The sequence below is a fragment of the Bos taurus genome, chromosome 7 (assembly GCF_002263795.3).
Source record: "Bos taurus isolate L1 Dominette 01449 registration number 42190680 breed Hereford chromosome 7, ARS-UCD2.0, whole genome shotgun sequence".
Lineage (NCBI taxonomy): Eukaryota > Metazoa > Chordata > Mammalia > Artiodactyla > Bovidae > Bos > Bos taurus.
The window spans coordinates 73,190,821-73,211,251 of NC_037334.1; the positions used below are offsets into that span (position 1 = coordinate 73,190,821).

General features: G+C 38.3%; 1 protein-coding gene across 3 annotated transcripts in view; it reads right to left on the reverse strand.

The window, feature by feature from the left end:
* GABRB2 (gamma-aminobutyric acid type A receptor subunit beta2) overlaps positions 1-20,431 on the reverse strand; it is a 293,693-nt gene that overhangs the window by 211,650 nt on the left and 61,612 nt on the right. The gene's annotated exons all lie outside the window — the stretch shown is intronic.

Sequence of the window (20,431 nt, forward strand, 5' to 3'; positions counted from 1 at the left end):
CCAAAAGAATGCACTGGTCATAGGAAACACTCTCTTCCAATAACACAAGAGAAGACTCTACACACGGACATCACCAGGTAGTTAATACCAAAATCTGATTGACTATATTCTTTGCAACCAAAGATAGAGAACCTCTATACAGTTGGCAAAAACAAGACTGGGAGCTGACTGTGGCTCAGATCATGAACTCCTTATTGCCAAATTCACACTTAAATTGAAGAAAGTAGGGAAAACCACTAGACCATTCAGATATGACCAAAATTAAATCCCTTCCAATTATACAGTGGAAGTGACAAATAGATTCAAGTGATTAGGTCTGATAGACAAGAGTTCCTGAAGAACTATGGATGGAGTTTTGTGACATTTTACAGGAGACAGGGATCAAGACCATCCCCAAGAAAAAGAAATGCAAAAAGGCAAAATGGTTGTCTGAGGAGGCCTTACAAACAGCTATGAAAAGAAGAGAAGCAAAGGCAAAAGAGAAAAGGAAAGATATAAGCATCTGAATGCAGAGTTCCAAAGAATAGCAAGGAGAGATAAGAAAGCCTTCCTTGGTGATGAATGCAAAGAAATAGAGGAAAACAACAGAATGAGAAAGACTAGAGATCTCTTCAAGAAAATCAGAGCTACCAAGAGAACATTTCATACAAAGATGGGCATAATAAAGGACAGAAATGGTATGAACCTAAGAGAAGCAGAAGATATTAAGACGAGGTCGCAAGAATACACAGAGAAGAACTGTACAAAACAGATGATAATTATTCTCAAAAGGAGAGGTACTGCTTTTCCTGTATCAAACTAAAAAATATATTTTCTTACTGCTTAGTATATCATGCTGCACCTACTTCTTAAGAGGATTTGAGTTGACAGAGTAAAAACCACATTTTCTAGGAACCATAGTTGAAACAAATTATAAAGACCAGAAGTGTTAAACTTGGTCAACTTTGGACCATTCGTACCCTTCCTAAAATTTATAAAGTGCTACTTGTATTCATTAAGAAATGAAGCAAAGCTTACAGTTTAATGGTGAATGTTATATTGCTTCTCATTTTAGTATATCTAAAATGATGGGGAAACGTTCTCACTGTCACTAAGCTAAAGGGCTATCAACTTGGGTTTTCAATCAATTATATTTTTCTGCTTCCAGTCTTGCCTAACAGGAGATGACTGATAGATGGAAAACAAATATAAACTATCATATACATATATAACATAGATACACATCGGTTTAGGCAAAATATGCATTTTACCAAGTATCGGTTACCTATAATGTATTACATGCTATGCCAAGCATAATATACAGGCCCAGTTTCAAGTATAGTGTTTCATGCACTAAAACACCGACAAAGGCAATGAGGGAAATGGAACCACAGGTTAAAAACGGCCATATGAGTAATAAGCCTACTGGCAGAGCCACAGTGAAGATGAGAGGTGATGTTTAACAAAGGGCTATGGCAAAGAATAGGAGTGAGTTTCCTTCTAAGAAGGCGTCCCCAGTGGTTCAGTGGCAAAATATCTGCCCGCAGTGCAGGAGATGCTGGAAATGTGGGTTCGATCCCTAGGTCAGGAAGATCCCCTGGAGGAGGGCATGGCAACCCACTCCAGTATTCTTGCCTGGAGAATTCCATGGACAGAGGAGGCTGGTGACCTACAGTCCATGAGGTCACAAAGAGTCGGACACAAATGAAGTGACTGAGCATGCATGCTTCTTCTTAGAACTACAGTGAATTATTTCTGAAAGTAAAGGAAATTGCCAGAGATATATCAAGGTCCTATGGTAAACTGAGTTGTTCCACAGCAAAATAAAAGTCTGATTTCACCAACATGAATATATACATGGCAATTTAAAACATTATGCACTTTTTATCCATGGCACAAATATCACTTAGAATAGGCCTGTTTTCTGAATCTTTTTTTTTTTCCCCTATGAAAAGAAATATAACTTACCTCACTGAAAGCAAAAGCATACTAATAATGTACAATTAATTCCATCTCCAGACCTGGTATAGACCATGGTTAGCTTTAATCCATTCAAGGAACTTTAATAATAAAAATGTGGTAAGAAGCTTATATGTACATTTGACCCCATGCATTTTGAGGGAAGAGCTGTCCATGTATTTTCAATGCCTAAAGCTCATGTTCAGTTGTCAGTCATGTCTAACTCTTTGCAACCCCACGGACAGTAGCCCACCAGGCTCCTCTGTCCATGAGATTTCCCAGGCAAGAATACTGGAGTGGGTTGCCATTTTCTTTTCCAGGCCATCTTCCTGACCCAAGGATTGAACCCACATCTCCTGTGTCTCCTATATTGGCAAGCAGATTCTTTTACCACTGAATCACTTGGGAAGCCCTCAATACCTAATGCTGAACTAAAAATCCATAGGCTGAAACCAGAATGACTTTGGCATTCTTCTTTCCCAGGCTCCAGGTTAAAGGACCCAGAAAGCAACACCAGTTTTGAATCCCCCAATCATTACAGGGAGGCCAATTCTTGGCTCTGGGATACTCTTTCAAGTCCAGTCTTCTGAATTTCTGAAAGGAAATCTGAAATCCTGAGACTTGTAATTGTGCCCACAACCATGTAACCACTTAAGGGCTGGGTGGAGATAGATCCCAAGCTGCCACACCATGCTATTTTGTACTCTCTCCCCATTCCCAGCCTCATCATCAACAGTAAGCTTTGCTGCTTTCAAATCTTCATTCAACATCAAAATACCTTCTCAGAATGCAGGCAGGAAGGTGGAAAAGGAAACCCATCCTTCACATTGTGTACATTTGTGCCTGGGTTTCAGAGATTTAGGAAATGAAACTACGCTCTCTACAAGAAGGAGACCTGTCAAAATGATTCTGCTACATCAGTCTACGTACTGTTCCTGGCTTCTTTTGGTTCCATGTAGTAGGGTTGGCTCCTGATTGAAAGACAGAATTTTAGATGACTTCAAAGCAAGACAGTTATTGTGACAGGTTTCAAAGTCCAACATCATTTCTTCTCATTTTAATTCTTCTTTCTCAAAGGTGTCTCTGGCTGTCTGATAGAAAGTGCATCTTTAATATATGTTAATAGTGAAACTGCTTTTCCTATACAAGATATGTCTATCTTTGGGCCCCAGAAAAATCTATCTAGATCACAGTAACTATCCCCTCAGTAGTGCTGAACCCAACATCCTATTCTTAAAAATAAGTGGTGCCCAGAGGCATAGGCATGATCATATTACTTCTTTTAAAGCACATACTTTATAGATCTGTATGTGATAAATATTCAAAGATATTTCCTCTGGCATACAAGTCTTTTGATGAAATATGCCCCATTGAACACAGAAGTTTGAGAAGATTATTTTAAGTTGGATACTTTGTTCCATGTTTAATTGCCACTTACAAAGGCTGTAAAGTAGGCAGCATCCATTCTGTCTGATCTTAGCATCTCTAGACTTTTGTAGAATATTTTCTACTTGACTATGCTAGGAACTCTCACATATATTATTAGCCTAGCCAAAATGCATTCTACACAACAATGGTTCCACTAAGATGCTTCTCAAGAAAAGTGTGCCATGGCCAAACACATTAGGAAAACTCTATATACACTGCATGTTGCTTTTTTTTTCTTAGATATTTACCATGTATTATTAACAGTTTATTAATAGCTCCGAGAAGTCTTATAGTAAAGAAACTTATTAACCGTGTTTAAACCAGAATTTCTCAAACTCACTGCCCATATAACAAATAGAAACTAGGAGAATTCTGCAAACTTACTAAGGGATGATCACACATTACAGCAAGCACCATTTCTAATTCTTTCCCAATTTACGTGTAATGTTTTATGTTATTTAGAAAAGACCCTCTTGGCTTTTATTTCCTTCTTAGTCCACAAGCTATACCATGACAAGACTCTTCAGTCGCTTACTATAGATGACCTAACACATGGTCATGTCTCAAAAATAACTCTAAATGAGCAAACTGACAAATTTCATGATTAAAAAGATACATCCAAGAAAACAAAAAAGAACAAAACAGTAGGTTAAATATTCTACAAGGTTACTGTCTCATCTCTTTATTGAGTCAGTATTTATAAAAGGGGGATTGGAGTGGATTAAAATAGATTTAAAATGAAAAACTCTCAAATGCACACTATAATCTGGGATTCAGAATTCAGCTTTCAAAAGCCCACTGTTAAGTAAAACTTGGGAAAAATTTTAATATGGTATGTTATAGGAGCAAATATGTTGAAATAGAAAGGCAGAAATTGTTGCTAGTTTAAAATATAGCATAAAAACATACAATACATATATTTATGAGTTGGACTTAAAAAATCTGGATGCAAATACAGTAAGGTGTTAAAAGCAGTGGGATGATTATGATTTTATTTTCTTATTCCAACCTTCTTCTTTAATGAAAGCATCCTTTCTCCCAAAACCTTGACAGATGGTAACCCAAATTTTGCTTGGATGTGTCTAGTAACAAAAATCTCTACCTGGCAAGGCTCGATTTGCACTTTTGGATGGTGACAACTAAAAAATACATATATATATATATATGCTCACCTAGTATTTTCACCCATAACTACACTAAAACTGATTCTATCTTTAAAGATGCAGCTGATACATGACTTGAGAACTCTGTCACACACTATACCTCAAAGACCAAGGAAATGATAAAAAATGAGCAGAGCTTTCTTTCAATAAAGCATGCTCCATGCCTACTTGGTTATCACTCTGCCCATCTTATTTGATCTGATCCTCAAATTTTTGCATGGATAACTTCCTTACAACTACTCCTGGATTAAAAACAATAGCCCAAAATATGTCTAGATATATATTAGTGGATTTTTTTTTTTGGTGGAAAAAGTCACACAATATAAAACATTTTATAATGTTTTATATTGTATAAATATTTTAACCATATTTAACTGTACAGTTCAGTGGCACTAAGTATATTCACACTGTTGTGTAACTGTTACCATCATCCATCTCCTGAATTTTTCAGTTTCTTGAAGTGAAATTCCATCCCTATCAAACACTAAGTCCCCACCCCTCCTCTTCAACCCGCCTCCAGCCCCTGGCATCTACCCATGTACTTTCTGACTCTATGAATTTGACTTTTCTTGGTGCCTCATATAAGTGGTATCCAACAGTGTCTGTCTGAACCTTCTATGAAAGTGAAAGTGTAAGTTGTTCAGTGTGTCTGACTCTTTGCGACCCCATGGACTATACAGTCCATGGAATTCTCCGGGCCAGAATACTGCAGTGGGTAGCTTTTCCCTTCTCCAGGGGATCTTCCCAACCCAGGGATTGAACCCAGGTCCCCCACATTGCAGGCGGATTCTTTACCAGCTGAGCCACCATGGAAGCCCAAGGGAAGCACCTACTGTATATTGGAATTAATTTTTAAGGTTAACAATATATGTCCTACAAACAGATTGCACCTTCTTTTTTACCTCTGTGCTATACAGTAGGTTCTCATTAGTTATCTATTTTACACATAGTAGTGTATATATACTCTTGCCTGGAGAATCCCATGGACGGAGGAGCCTGGTAGGCTGCAGTCCATGCTAAGGGTCGGAAACGACTGAACGACTTCACTTTCACTTTTCACTTTCATGCCTTGGAGAAGGAAATGGCAACCCACTCCAGTGTTCTTGCCTGGAGAATCCCAGGGACGAGGGAGCCTGGTGGGCTGCCGTCTATGGGGTCGCACAGAGTTGGACACGACTGAAGTGACTTAGCAGCAGCAGTGTATACATGTCAGTCCCATTCTCTCAATATATCCTCCCCGCTTCCCTCTGCTTGGTGTTCATACATTTGTTCTCTCCATCTGTATCATTACTTCTGCTTTGCAAACAGGTTCATCTGTCCTATTATTTCCAGACCATTCATTCTTCAATTAAAAAGATGTTATGAACTTGTGTTCATTTTCCCCTTTATAGGAATTCTTTTACTAAATCTCTTCTTTGGCATGCCCTAGATCCCCCATCAAGTGGTTAAGTGTAACTGGACACTTCTCCACTGAGGAATGGCTCACCTTTCAAACTGTAACAGAGAAGCAGAAATGAGTGGTGGAGGAGACAAGTACCTGCCTGGGAGAAAAGCCTCCAAAGGAATCAGCTCCTCATAAAATTCTTCTTCTACCCCATTTCTACCCAAAGTAAACTTTTCAAAAATGAGACTCATTGTTTTCACTGCTCATTCTATAGAAACCCTAGGTTAAGTATAAAAACAAAATACCTAAAAGAACATCCAAACTTCACAGTAAGGTATCTGCTGTATATAAATGCAGTGCACACAACGCATTTGCTTATCTCTATCCCACAACTCCCAACTGCATTTAAGCTACTACTGTTTCCCCTGTATTATTAAAACTGTCCCTCTGGAGCCAAGCTTGTTCCCTCTCATTCACTTTACACATTTTGCCAGAGGCAGTTTCTTAAAATACAATTCTGATCACGCCATTGCCTTGTTTTTGTTTTTTTTGTTTTTTTTTTTCATTGCCTTGCTTATAATTCTTTCAATAGTGATCTATAGTCCTAGGGATAGAGTGTAAACTTCTCAGTGTGCATATCAGCATCTATGTATTTTTCCAGCCTCCTCTCCAGAAATGTCCAATCTCAAAGGTTATTTTTCAGAACACTGAACTCATTTAATTTCTGTGACTTGTTAGGCTACCCAACAGTTAGAACTTTACACAAGCTGTTTCTTCTGCCCCTTTCCCTCCTATCTAGGCATCTTCTCTTCATTTGGGAAACTTCTATTAACTCTTGCGGTCCTAAAGTACTTACTACCTCCTCAATAAAGTCGTTTCTAATGACTGATTCTCCACCTCTACTGCAATCCTCTGCCCTTGCATACACAGAACCATAGCTTCTCTCTGTCCTGGCCATAGTACTCACTATAATATCCTTACACCACTGATGACTAAAGTGAGTAGTAAATACAAAAATATCAGTTGAACACATGGAGGAGTGGATAAAGCACTTCTGAATACAGAAATGAAAGGAAAATACAACCCAACACCCTGCACTGTGAGGAGCAGTTAAAGGACATCATTTGAAGACATCTGTTCAAAATTCTCCAAGCCAGGCTTCAGCAATACGTGAACCATGAACTTCCAGATGGTCAAGCTGGTTTTAAGAAATGCAGAAGAACCAGAGATCAAATTGCCAACATCTGCTGCATCATCGAAAAAGCAAGAAAAACATATATTTCTGCTTTATTGACTATGCCAAAGCCTTTGACTATGTGGATCACAATAAACTGTGGAAAATCCTGAAAGAGATGGGCATACCAGACCACCTGACCTGCCTCTTGAGACACCTATATGCAGGTCAGGAAGCAACAGTTAGAACTGGACATGGAACCACAGACTGGTTCCAAATAGGAAAAGGAGTACATCAAGGCTGTATATTATCACCCTGCTTATTTAACTTCTATGCAGAGTACATCATGAGAAACGCTAGGCTGGAAGAAGCACAAGCTGGAATCAAGATTGCCGGGAGAAATATCAATAACCTCAGATATGCAGATGACACCACCCTTATGGGAGAAAATGGAGAGGAACTAAAAAGCCTCTTGATGAAAGTGAAAGAGGAGAGTGAAAAAGTTGGCTTCAAGCTCAACATTCAGAAAACGAAGATTATGGCATCTGGTCCCATCACTTCATGGGAAATAGATGGGGAACCAGTGGAAACAGTGTCAGACTTTATTTTTGGGGCTCCAAAATCACTGCAGATGGTGATTGCAGCCATGAAATTAAAAGACGCTTACTCCTTGGAAGGAAAGTTATGACCAACCTAGATAGCATATTCAAAAGCAGAGACATTACTTTGCCAACAAAGGTTCATCTAGTCAAGGCTATGGTTGTCCTGTGGTCATGTATGGATGTGAGTTGGACTGTGAAGAAAGCTGAGGGCCGAAGAATTGATGCTTTTGAACTGTGGCGTTGGAGAAGACTCTTAAGAGTCCCTTGGACTGCAAGGAGATCCAACCAGTCCATTCTAAAGGAGATCGGTCCTGGGTGTTCTTTGGAAGGAATGATACTAAAGCTGAAACTCCAGTACTTTGGCCACCTCATGCGAAGAGTTGACTCACTGGAAAAGACTGATGCTGGGAGGGATTGGGGGCAGGAGGAGAAGGGGATGACAGAGGATGAGACGGCTGGATGGCATCACTGACTCAATGGACATGAGTTTGGGTAAACTCCAAGAGTTGGTAATGGACAGGGAGGCCTGGCGTGCTGCAATTCATGGGGTCACAAAGAGTCGGACACGACTGAGCGACTGAACTGAACTGACTGAAGGGAAAAGGAGTAATGTTCATGTAGATTCACTTTGTCATGTATTAACAAAGCCACTGCTTGTAAGGAAAAGAGACCACCATCTTTGTGTAACTCCAGAGCTAGAAACGAGGGCAAATAGGGAGAAATTCTAGAAGCAAAATTTAACAGAAGACATAATTCTATGAAAATCAGAGCTATCAAAATGTAGATGTCTGCTATAAATAAAAAGAACACCCTGTCATTCAGTTCAGTGTAGAAAAAAGATTTAAAAAATCCCTTGCTAGAGAATCATTGAAGATATCAATGATGTAGAAAAGACAGAAATATAAGATGAATATTTTAAATAGATAACATACCATAATTATAGTTGGAGTGAGAAATAAATACTACTTATGACAACTACCCCTACTAGCACCACCACCACCCAGTATTGAGGGCTTAGGGTGTGCGAGAACATGTTTCATGTTTTATAGAAGTTACTTACAGCCTTCACAAAAACTTAAAATTATTATCCTCTTTGTTTCAGAATTAGGAAATTGAGAATTTAGTTACTTATTCAATAAACACAGTTAAATGACTGAGCAGGATTTAAACTCAGAGCTGTCTGTTTCCAAAGCCACCATAACTACATGTGAAGGTCCAGAGCTGGAATGCACGGCACTGGAGTTCAGAAGAGACAGGAGCTGCCATTCGTTGCCTCTGCCTGCCCAAATTCCACTTCTTCAATTTCTGGTTATAGCAACTTAAGCCTCTCCCTTGGGAAACAAACCCTCTCTTCCACTGTTCGCGTGTTGTTCAGATGGTATTGACCTCTCACTCTTGAGATGTTCGGCTAGACTATTTCACCCTTCTGGTTTAGAGATGGTCATATGACTCCAGCTATATTACTGAGATTCAAGCCTATGACTTCTATTGCAGCAATTTGGAAAAAGAAGCTATTTTCCTTTGTGCCCTGGAACATTGAAGGTCATTTGGAAAGCTTTTTTTTCCTGGGAACAAAGGCAACAAAAAGGAAAGTACAGCCAAGAGATGGAGAAAGGCAATTCCTGGTAACACTTTGAGCCCCTAGACTCAGCTGTGCCTAAAACCAAAATGATCCCTGGTCATTGTAATCACTGAGATAATATTGATTTACATTTCCTCTCTGCTTCAGCCTGTCTGTGTTTTGTCACTGTTGTTGGCCTTTTAACAACCATACTTAATATATGGCAATTTACTTATGCTTAGTGTCAACAAAAGGAGCCATGACAAACTGAAAAACAGATAGGACTTGCAGAGAAAAGAGGAGAAAGGTCTTCTTCATTAGTGAAACAATTTCATTAAATGCCCACCCTGTATCAGGCCACCTACTTGAAAATAGGCATCAGAAAATTAATAAGCCACCATCTTTGCCCTCAAGGTTCTCAGATTTTGGTCTGTACACTTCATCCATCATAAGTGAAAAGTCTCCAGAACTAAATATACTGTGCATTGAATCTAAATTCCTGTAAAATAAACAGGCATGTAGTCAACGATGATGGATTAAATTTTAATCTCCAACACAAATCACTAAAAGAGATACTGATTCATCTATGATATGCTCCAGCCTGGCTCATGTAGACCAATCACAATAGCCTGGCCTCAGGACACAACTGGTTAGGCTACATTGGAAGGCACATTGATTTTACACAGGTTAGTTTGTGGCATGTTATTAGGTCAGCAGAGAAGTGCATATATTTATATATTAATTCAGTGGCTTTCTTTATGCCACCCTGAAAAAGACTAATATGCTTTTTCCTCCCATGCAGTCCTATCTTTCTAGGTCTCCTCTGCAGATAAAGATAATAAATGTAAATTTCAGAGTGGCATCAACTCAACATTGGCAATCTGCTGTCTTCCAAATGCTAGACATGTCACTGTGATGAACTACTTCATAAAAATCCTGGATGTCACTGAACATAGCTCATGTGCCAATAGCTTTTGTTCATACTTTGGATTTCAGTAGACAAGGAATCTTTATCAAATTTACCAAGAAGAAAGAACAAATAACTTTTAATTCAGTAATAAACTGGGTATTCCTTAAGCTACCCAGGTGGTGCTGCTGCTGCTGCTGCTAAGTCACGTCAGTCGTGTCCAACTCTGTGCAACCCCATAGATGGCAGCCCACTAGGCTCCTCTGTCCCTGGGATTCTCCAGGCAAGAACACTGGAGTGGGTTGCCATTTCCTTCTCCAATGCATGATAGTGAAAAGTGAAAGCAAAGTCCCTCAATCGTGTCTGACTCTTAGTGACCCCATGGACTGCAGCCCACCAGGCTCCTCCGTCCATTTTCCAGGCAAGAGTGCTAGAGTGGGGTTCCATTGCCTTCTCCGACCCAGGTGGTGCTAGTGGTAAAGAATTCACCTGCCAATGCCAAAGACATAAGAGGTGCAAGTTTGATCCCTGGGTTGGTAAGATCCCCACGAGGAGGGAATGGCAACCCACTCCAGTATTCCTGCCAGGGGAATCCCATGGACAGAGGAGTCTGGTGGACTACAGTCCATGGGGTCACAAAGAGTCAGACACAACTGAAGTGACTAAGCACAAGCAAAATCCCATAAGGTTACAAGTACTTCATTCCAGAGCCTGCTTTCATGCTGTCGAAAAGCCAGGGAATTGGAATATTTTCTAGGTCTTTCTGACTTGGGGCACCACAGGTTCTACAACTGTTCCTCCACAAATTTTCCTGGTGAAAACTATTCTTTCTTTGTTTCATGCTCTTCTTCTGAGTCAGAAGCTAATGTGAAAATTCTTGCTTTCCTAGTGTCACAGTCTCCAATAATTTTTCCCAAAGTGGTAGAAAATGGCAAGAATTGGACTAAAGCAGGTAATAAGAGATATTTGAGAAGAGAGACATTGTAAAAAAAGAAGAAGAAGAAGAAGTCATATTAAACTGTAAACATAATACCATTTGGGTTGAAAACTGTTGAACCTGAATTTTTGAAAAGGAAAATTTCAAATGAATTTTTGGCTTATAGAGTCAAACCGAAAGATTTTGAAAAATATTTTAAATGTAAGGAAAATGTAGGCCTTGACTGTAGGCCATTGATGAAAGGCCCTTAGAGGTACAGCACACACATGCATGTGGAACTCAGGCATGGCAGTTCCTTTTCAGTCGTGTCAATCTGGCTAGTCATTTATCCTTTTGGTCAGTTTTCTTATTCATAAATTAGTAATATTAATGACCAATTTGGGGGGCATTAAGAGTTAAAATAACACACAAAAGGCATTTATCTCAGTGCCTAATATATAGTAAACACTGGATAAATGGTAGCTAACAAAAGGGAATTATTGGTGGGCACACAATAGTTCTTCCTTATCTGAGATTTTGCTTTCCATGGTTTCAGTTCCCTGAGATCAACCACAATCCAAAAATCTTATGTGGAAAATTCCAGAAATAAACAATTCATAAGGTTTACACTGTTTGCCACTCTGAGCAGTGTGATGAAATCCTCAGCCCTCTCATTCTGCCCTGTCTGTATGTGAAGGGTCCCCATGTCCAGTGTCCCCTGGTCACTTGGCAACCATCTCGATTGTTGAGATATTGCAGTGCTTGTCTTCAAGCAATTCCTATTTTATTTAATAATGGTCCCAAAGTGCAAGACTACATATGTTGGCAATTTGGACATGCCAAAAAGAAGTCATGAAGAGCTTCCTTTAAGTAGAAAGGTTAAACTTCTTGACCTTACAAAAAGAGAAAAAAGTCCTATGTGGGGTTGCCAATATCTATGGTAAGAATGAATCCTCCCTGTGATACTGTGATGAAGGAAAAAGAAATCTGTGCTCATTTTACGGTTTCACCTCAAGCTACAAAGTTAGATCACAGTGCATGATAAGTGCTTAGTTAAGACAGAAAAGGCATTAAATTTGTACAACAGGTATTTTGAGATAGACAGAGACCATATTCAGATAACTTTTGTTATAGTATACTGTTATAAGTGTTCTATTTTATTTTTAGTTATGCTATTAATCTCTTACTGTCTAATTTAAATTGAACTTCATTAGACTTTAAAGTTTAAGTTTTATGTGTGTATAGGAAAAATACAAATTTTATGTGTGTATACACAGAGTTTAATACTATGTGTGATTTTAGGCATCTGCTGGGGAACTCTGAACATATTCTCCACAGTTTAGGTCTTAGAACATATTCCCCATAATGTTATGATATGTTACCACCCAAAATACAAAAGGAGAATTTGGCAATGGCTCAGACTTAAAACTACTGGCTTCCAGATGATTCGGTGGCAAAGAATTAAAAAAAAAAAAACCTTTAAAAACTAGAAGGACAGAGTATAGGTATCTCCCTTTAAATGAAATGGACATTTTCCATTTACCTTCATGCACAAGAATAATTGACCAATTTTGTAAAACAAACAAATGAATCATTGCTCCTCCTCTACGGTTTTTTCTATTTATGGAAATAATGCCTCAAAGGTCAAAATGACTTGGATGAAAAGTGGAGGACACTACAGAGAGTGGAGCAGAGAAGCATGGCTTGGCATAGCGGTTTGGAGCTTTCTTTCCATTTCAGTTTTTCACTTTCTTCTAAGGACCTTCAGACTCTGGTAGCTTCAAGAGACCCCTCAAGTCACTTGTGATGCAGACCCTGAAGTTCCATCCTAGAATAAGATTCCAGGCCCAGGAAGTTTTGTTCCCCAGCCTCTCAGAAGAAGAATATACAATTTCTCCCCTCTGGTCTTTATTCTTCTTTACCTCTAGCTCATTATCTCACATTAACTATGCAGTTTGGGTGAGAAATGACTGTATAAATATAGTTTTATGGCTGAAGAGATACTTATAAAACCCTTGGGGTGGGAAAAAAGTTATTGCCTCTTACTGTTTTATGATTATTGGCTTTTGATTACAGAATGTTTTAAGGAAATCTCTCAGTTATTAAAATGGCTGATTTTTTTCACATTACCGTTATCTTTTTATTATCCTCAAGTGATAAAATTAATTTCTCTTCTAAATTCTTATCTAATCCATTCCATATGCATAGCACCAAAAAGCTTTTTTTTTAGCCTAAAGCAAAACATGTTTATCTGTTGCTTTGTTGCTAATTTTCCACAGTATCTCTTCAGAACAAAATATTTACAAAAGATATAAATTGATGTCATGGCTGTACAGTAAGCAACAGATATTATTCCCAGCTAGGAAAAAGGACTTAACAAACTCATGAATCAGAAATCTGTTCATAGCTGCACTACAAAGGATAATTATTTTTTACATTATGGTAAGTGCCTATACTTAGATTTTCTGTCAAGGAGTTAAAAGATTATTAGAGACCAGAAAGAATGCCTTCTAAAAAATTGTAAGACACACTGAAATTCAAGTTGATCATCATTTGATGGTTGGAACTGTGGACTCTAATGAAGGAGCCAACATTCTTCAAAAGAAGAGATGAGCAGTGTTGAAGGTGATGGCTGTTGAATAACAAAGCTGTAAGTAATAGGCTTTCTAATCACAGTGTCTTCCCTGCAGAGATGATCAGCTCAGTTTTTTAGGAAACTATATATCTTATAATAATACTGATACAGTAGAAGATAGACTAATCCTCAACATTATGTATTAATATTTTTATAACCCATGAAAAAGACACCATAAATGAGGATGATAATAATAGGTAACATTTATGAAGCACATATTCTGGGCCAGACAATTTCCATAGTTATCTCAACTAATTTAATGTAACCAACAACCGTAGGAGGAAGGTATTCTTGTCATCTTCATTCTCTCTTACATACGAAAAAAACCAAAGGACAGACAGACACATAAATAAATGTGCTAGTGTCACCAGGTAGGAAATGAGGAAACCTGAATTCAAATCCACGCAGTTTGACTAAAGGGCTGAAGTTTTCACTGGTACAGCATCTTAGGAAATTACTTACACAGGCTATACTAAAAAAACAAATGTATCAGGACATATGCTTAGGCAATAGTGAAGCTGCCATACAAGTTTGTTTGTTTGTTTGTTTTTTCCACTCCATACCAAGTTAAAAAAAAGAAAAGCTGCATTGAAGGATTTATGTAGTTAAGGACTGCTCTTTTGAGAAGCAAAACAAAGAAGCTACGCCAAATAACTTCAGTTTAGTTCAGTTCAGTCGCTCAGTCATGTCCGACTCTTTACGACCCCATGAATCGCAGCACACCAGGCCTTGCCGTCCATCACCAACTCCTGGAGCCTACCCAAACTCATGTCCATTGAGTCGGTGATGCCATCCAACTATCTCATCCTCTGTCGTCCCCATCTCCTCCTGCCCTCAACCTTTCCCAGCATCAGGGTCTTTTCAAATGAGTCAGCTCTTCGCATTAGGTGGCCAAAGTATTGGAGTTTCAGCTTCAACACAAGTCCTTCCAATGAATACCCAGGACCCCAAATACTTAGCCTTAGGCTTATTAAAAACTCTCCATTTGTTGACTATAAGAATACAAGCTCTTTCACTTTATCAGATTGAACTGTTTTCATAGATTTAAGTTCTAAGTTCAGTCAAATATTTCCACTAAAGCATACCCTGGGTCTCAAATTATGGATCAAGGGGCAGCAGACAGGAAAACGCTTTTTGTAGTAGGTCAGAAAATCCAATGTTTATGCTTTAAGCATGGAAGGTGATGGCCAGACTTTAAAAAGAAATGAAATTTGCCCCACAAGTAAATGCTTTCAGTAGTTGGTTTTTGTTTTTTGTTTTTTGGAGGGGGGTATGATTAGCTCCGGTGCAATTATATTCAGTTGTGTGAACATTTAAATCACTTACCTAGACTTTCTCTCAAGGAGTCGAAATCAATTTCACAAAAATTTCTGAGACTGTCTTAGATTCTACATGCCATGTCTAAAAGCAGTTTTTAAAAATATAAAATGCATGTATGTTCGGCAGTAGGCTAAGTATTTTGAGAGATATAATAGATACAGATCTTCAAAGCAAAACGTCAGAAGAAATCATCTGTGAAAACATGATAGAGACTTGTAGAGAGTTCAGGTTTAGAGCCAAACAAATCAGGTTGATGAAGATAGTTTACAATTCATCAACAATGTGAACTTGGGTAAGTCACATTAGATACCTCCTAAACCCTTTTAGTGAATCATGAAATGGGGATGACAATTCTATCTGGCAGAACCATTATGAGGCTCAATTAACATATTATTAAATATTCAGAATACTAACCAGCACAGGGTAAATGCTCCATAAGCTTACAGAATTACCACTGTCTGCTCAAAGGGACCTGCCAATCAATGCAGGAGACATAAGAAATCAAACCCAAGATTTGATTCCTGGGTCAGGAAGATCCCCTGGATAAGGGAATGGCAACCTACTCCAGTATTCTTGCCTGCAGAGTCCCATGGACAGAGGAGCCTGGAGAGCTATGGTCCATGGAGTCACGAAGAGTAGGGCACAACTGAAATAACTTAGCAGCAGTGCAGCAGCTCAACTCTCAACATTTAGGCTATGAAACAGTTATCTCAGTTTTACAGAAGAGGCAGCATGGGTCGAAAATTAATGAGTAATATGAGAGAATTCTCATGGCCTTATACTGAGTTTGTCATATAGTAAGTTCACAATAAATTTTGATAAAGAGTAAAATGCATATCTGCCTCTTTGTAAATTACTTTTTTAAAAAGTATTCTACTACAGCAGAAACTAACACAACACTGTAAATCAATTATACTCCAATAAATAAAATAAAATAAAATATTCTCAAACCATACTTTTGGTGGCAAGAGATATCATGTTTTCACATACATTTACTGATCCTAAGTTATTTCTAAAATGTTTTTCTTTTAGGTCTATGCCCAAATAGCAATCAGAACAACACATATTTATAACTTTTTCCCTCAAGCTAAAATTTCATTGCAGTTCTTAATGGTATCATGTTAATAGTATCCTCTCCTATTTATAAATCTTTTTCATGAGAGAAATTGTATTTGGGAACAGATATTACCCATGGCAAGAAAAGGGATATTAAAGAAAAAGATATAACTGTTGCCCCTGTAATTCATATAAAAAATGTCAGGAAAAGGAGAAGGGCAGGGGGAGTAGGGGGAACGGGGATGGAGAAAAAGAGAAGGAGAAGAAAAGAGCAAGGGGAGGAGAAGAGAAAACAAGCTTCCTAATATAAAGGTCCCAGTAAATTATGTAAAGTAGAAAATGGGTTACTATATGCATAATGAAAACAAACACTTAATAGAAGACTAAAGTTCTTCCCTACCACGTTTAAGTAGACAACTCATGACCCGTCATTAGTATTCCTTAATAAAAGAATGCTTTCATTTACAATTCATCTTTTCAAAGCAAAATTTCTTGGGTGCAAGTGCAATTCACAGGAATTATGTGAATGAAACTGTTTAAGTAATTAAATAAAAATAATTATTTCTATCATCATCTGATAAGAACAGTTCTGGTTCCAGACCCAAAGAAAGGCTTCTGAAAGTGCCAGTTGGAATCTTTTCTAGCAGCCCATCAATACTGCAAAGACTGTTCTATTCATTTGGGAAGATAATTGCTCAAGGGTATAGTGAGCAGCATCACTTTCTGGAAATCAAAATCCGGAAAGGTGTTTAGTTTTCTGGAATTTCTTCACTATAAGGTAAAAGAGAGTTGCCTAGAAAATTCTCAGCTTCAGAAATCTTTCTCCATATATTACTGGAGACTGTATCTTAGAATAAATTAAGATGCCATTCTGATTACATACGCACTGCATTTGGTCTACAAGAAAGCAGCTGTTTTACCTTTTGGCATGTATTTGGCAGCACCAATGGATCAAGAATAAGTATCAAGAGGCAGGGGGACATGTCACGTCATGAATTAGTAATAGTATTATGTGATCCAGTTAACAGAGAAAGGGAGGGGATTCATTATAACTCACAGGCAAAAACAGGTCAACAGCAAAATTATTTATATTTCCAGTAAAAAGAAGCATAGTATATTTATGAATTATATTTGCTTTCATGTCCATTATCTTCTATCTTGTTTATTAGTGACTTCACTAAAAGATCTCAGAAAATAAGAATCATTAGTATGTAAGAACTCTAAAACAGGAAATTGATTATCAATTTGTTTTTTGTGGGTACATAAAGTTTATTACTAGAGACATAGCATAACAACAAATGGGAGAACATACAGAGAAACAGTGTGCTTAGAGAAGAGAAAAGTAAGGCAGAGATTCAAACCCAAAGAGAAAGTGTGTGGTTATCCCACATAGCGAGGAACACCTGATTCTCTCATTTGAGACAGGTAGACTCACTAAATACCATTATTCATCCCTATAATCCAAGCATAAGGTCTTAAATTCTAATTTTAAAAATTGGTCTCAAGGCTTGAGTTGTTCTCATTAGATGTTATTGTAAGTACTTCTCTGTATCTTCCTCTCTATACTCATCACGTTGATCCTACCTCCTAAATACCTATAAAACTAGTATCTGGTCCTCCTTCTACTTCCAACCCCATAAAAAATCATGCACCCTTTAGATGAATTCAGAGGCTCCTAAAAGGTCTTCCTGTTACTCCTCCTATTGCCCAGCAATCCATGCATGTTTCACATGGCTAACAGCTCTATGACTATGCATTTCTTCTTTTCCTTTTCTCTTATTTTTTCTTTCTTCTTTTTTTTAGAATATGTTCACTTCGTTTAAAAAAAATAACAATTAACTTGTGACAAATTCAAAGTATATAAAAAAGTAAACTTATTTATTCATCAACTGTATGCAACACCTCAAAGGTAGCCACTGCAACCACTTGACGTGGGTCTAACTGGATCACACTGTACATGTTTACCTTCATAGGCATTTTTTTCACGTCATAATACATCCAAGACATGCTTCAAATGAGTACATAGAAATGTACGTTTTCTTATTTCTACCTAATGTTTTATTGTATTGATTTACAAAAATTTATACATTCATGCCCTCGTGGAGGTACTTTTATTTTGGTTTCAATTTTTTCATTAGAAATACTGTTAAGAAAGTCATTGCAAATATATATCTCTGTACTAATGCTGCTGCTGCTAAGTCGTGTCAGTTGTGTCCGACTCTGCGACCCCATAGACAGCAGCCCACCAGGCTCCTCTGTCCCTGGGATTCTCCAGGCAAGAACACTGGAGTGGGTTGCCATTTCCTTCTCCAATGCATGAAAGTGAAAAGTAAAAGTGAAGTTGCTCATTCGTGTCCGACTCTTAGCGACCTCATAGACTGTAGCCTACCAGGCTCCTCCATCCATGGGATTTCCCAGTCAAGAGTACTGGAGTAGGGTGCCATTGCCTCTCCACTGCACTAATGCTAGTATTCCTTAATTATAGATTCCTAATCAAAGACTCATCCTGGAATGTGAAGTCAAGTGGGCCTTAGGAAGCATCATTATGAACAAAGCTAGTGGAGGTGATAGAATTTCAGCTGAGCTATTTCAAATCCTAAAAGATGATGCTGTGAAAGTGCTGCACTCAATATGCCAGCAAATTTGGAAAACTCAGAAGTGGCCACAGGACTGGAAAGGGTCAGTTTTCATTCCAATTCCTAAGAAGGGCAATGCAAAAGAATGTTCAAACTACCACACAATTGCACTCATTTCACATGCGAGTGAGACAGCTTATTCTTAGGTAGGTTGATAAGATGACCGTGGCTCTGGAGGAGGAGGAAGGGACAAACTTTGTGTTTTTTGTTGTTGTTTTTCTTCTACAGTCCTTCCTACTAGTCACATAAATAGTGTATTTCTTAAGCTCTGAGTTGTTATGGCAACAATCTATTTCACCTAAAACTAACTTTCTTTAAGCCCCAAGCTAATGATTACAAAACAAAACAACACATCTTGCTCAAGGGTATGTTTTTTCTTAAGCTCTGTACTAATGATTATATAACAACAATGTATCTTGCTCAAGGACATGTTTCTCTTTCTTAACAAGAGCCTTCTATCTAATCCTGTTATCTTAAGATGTATGTTGTGGGAGTGGGTTTGGTAAGACCTTTACAACTTTGATTCTTTTGATCTATTGTTAGTAACCAATTGAAAAAGTATACATATATATATCCTTGCTAAGACTAGTGACAGGGCACTCTCTGTCCCCTTCTGATGTCTATGTCAGAAGCTTTCTCTATCCCTTTTTCACTGTAATAAAACCTTTGCCACACGAAGCTCTGAGTGCCTGAGCTGCTTCTCTGGTCATGAACCTAAATTCTCTCCTTCGGAGATCACAAATCCAACACCATTCACCGAAAGCTATTGCTAGCAAGGTAACGCTCAAAATCCTTCAAGCTAGGCTTCAACAGTATGTGAACCACAAACTTCTAGATGTACAAGCTAGATTTAGAGAAGGCAAAGAAACCAGAGATGAAACTGTCAAGAACAGATTATAGAAAAAACAAGAGAATTCCAGAAAAAACATCTGCTGCTGCTGCTAAGTCGCTTCAGTTGTGTCCGACTCTGTGCGACCCCATAGACGGCAGCCCACCAGGCTTCCCCATCCCTGGGATTCTCCAGGCAAGAACACTGGAGTGGGTTGCCATTTCCTTCTCCAATGCATGAAAGGGAAAAGTGAAAGTGAAGTCGCTCAGTCGTGTCCGACTCTCAGCGACCCCATGGACTGCAGCCTACCAGGCTCCTCCGTCCATGGGATTTTCCAGGCTAAAGTACTGGAGTGGGGTGCCAAATAGATTATAGAAAAAACAAGAGAATTCTAGAAAAAACATCTACATCTGCTTTATTGACTGTGTCAAAGCCTTTGACTGTGTGGATCACAACAAACTGGAATATTCTTAAAGAAATGGGAATAGTAGACTACCTTATCTGCTTTCTGAGAAATGTGTATGCAGGTCACGAAGCAACAGTTAGCATCAGACATGAAACAATGGACTGGTTCAAAATTGCAAAAGGAGTACATCAAGGCTGTATATTGTCACCCTGCTTATTTAAATTATATGCAGAATACATCATGAGAAATGCCAGGCTGGATGAAGCTCAAACTAGAATCAAGATTTCCAGAGAAATATCAATAACTTCAGATATGCAGATGACACAACTATTATGGCAGAAAGTGAAGAAGAACTAAAGAGCCTCTTGATGAAGATGAAAGAGAGTGAAAGAGCTGGTTTAAAATTCAACAATCAAAAAAACAAAAATTATGGCATCTGGGCCCATCGCTTCATGGCAAATAGATAGGGAAACAAT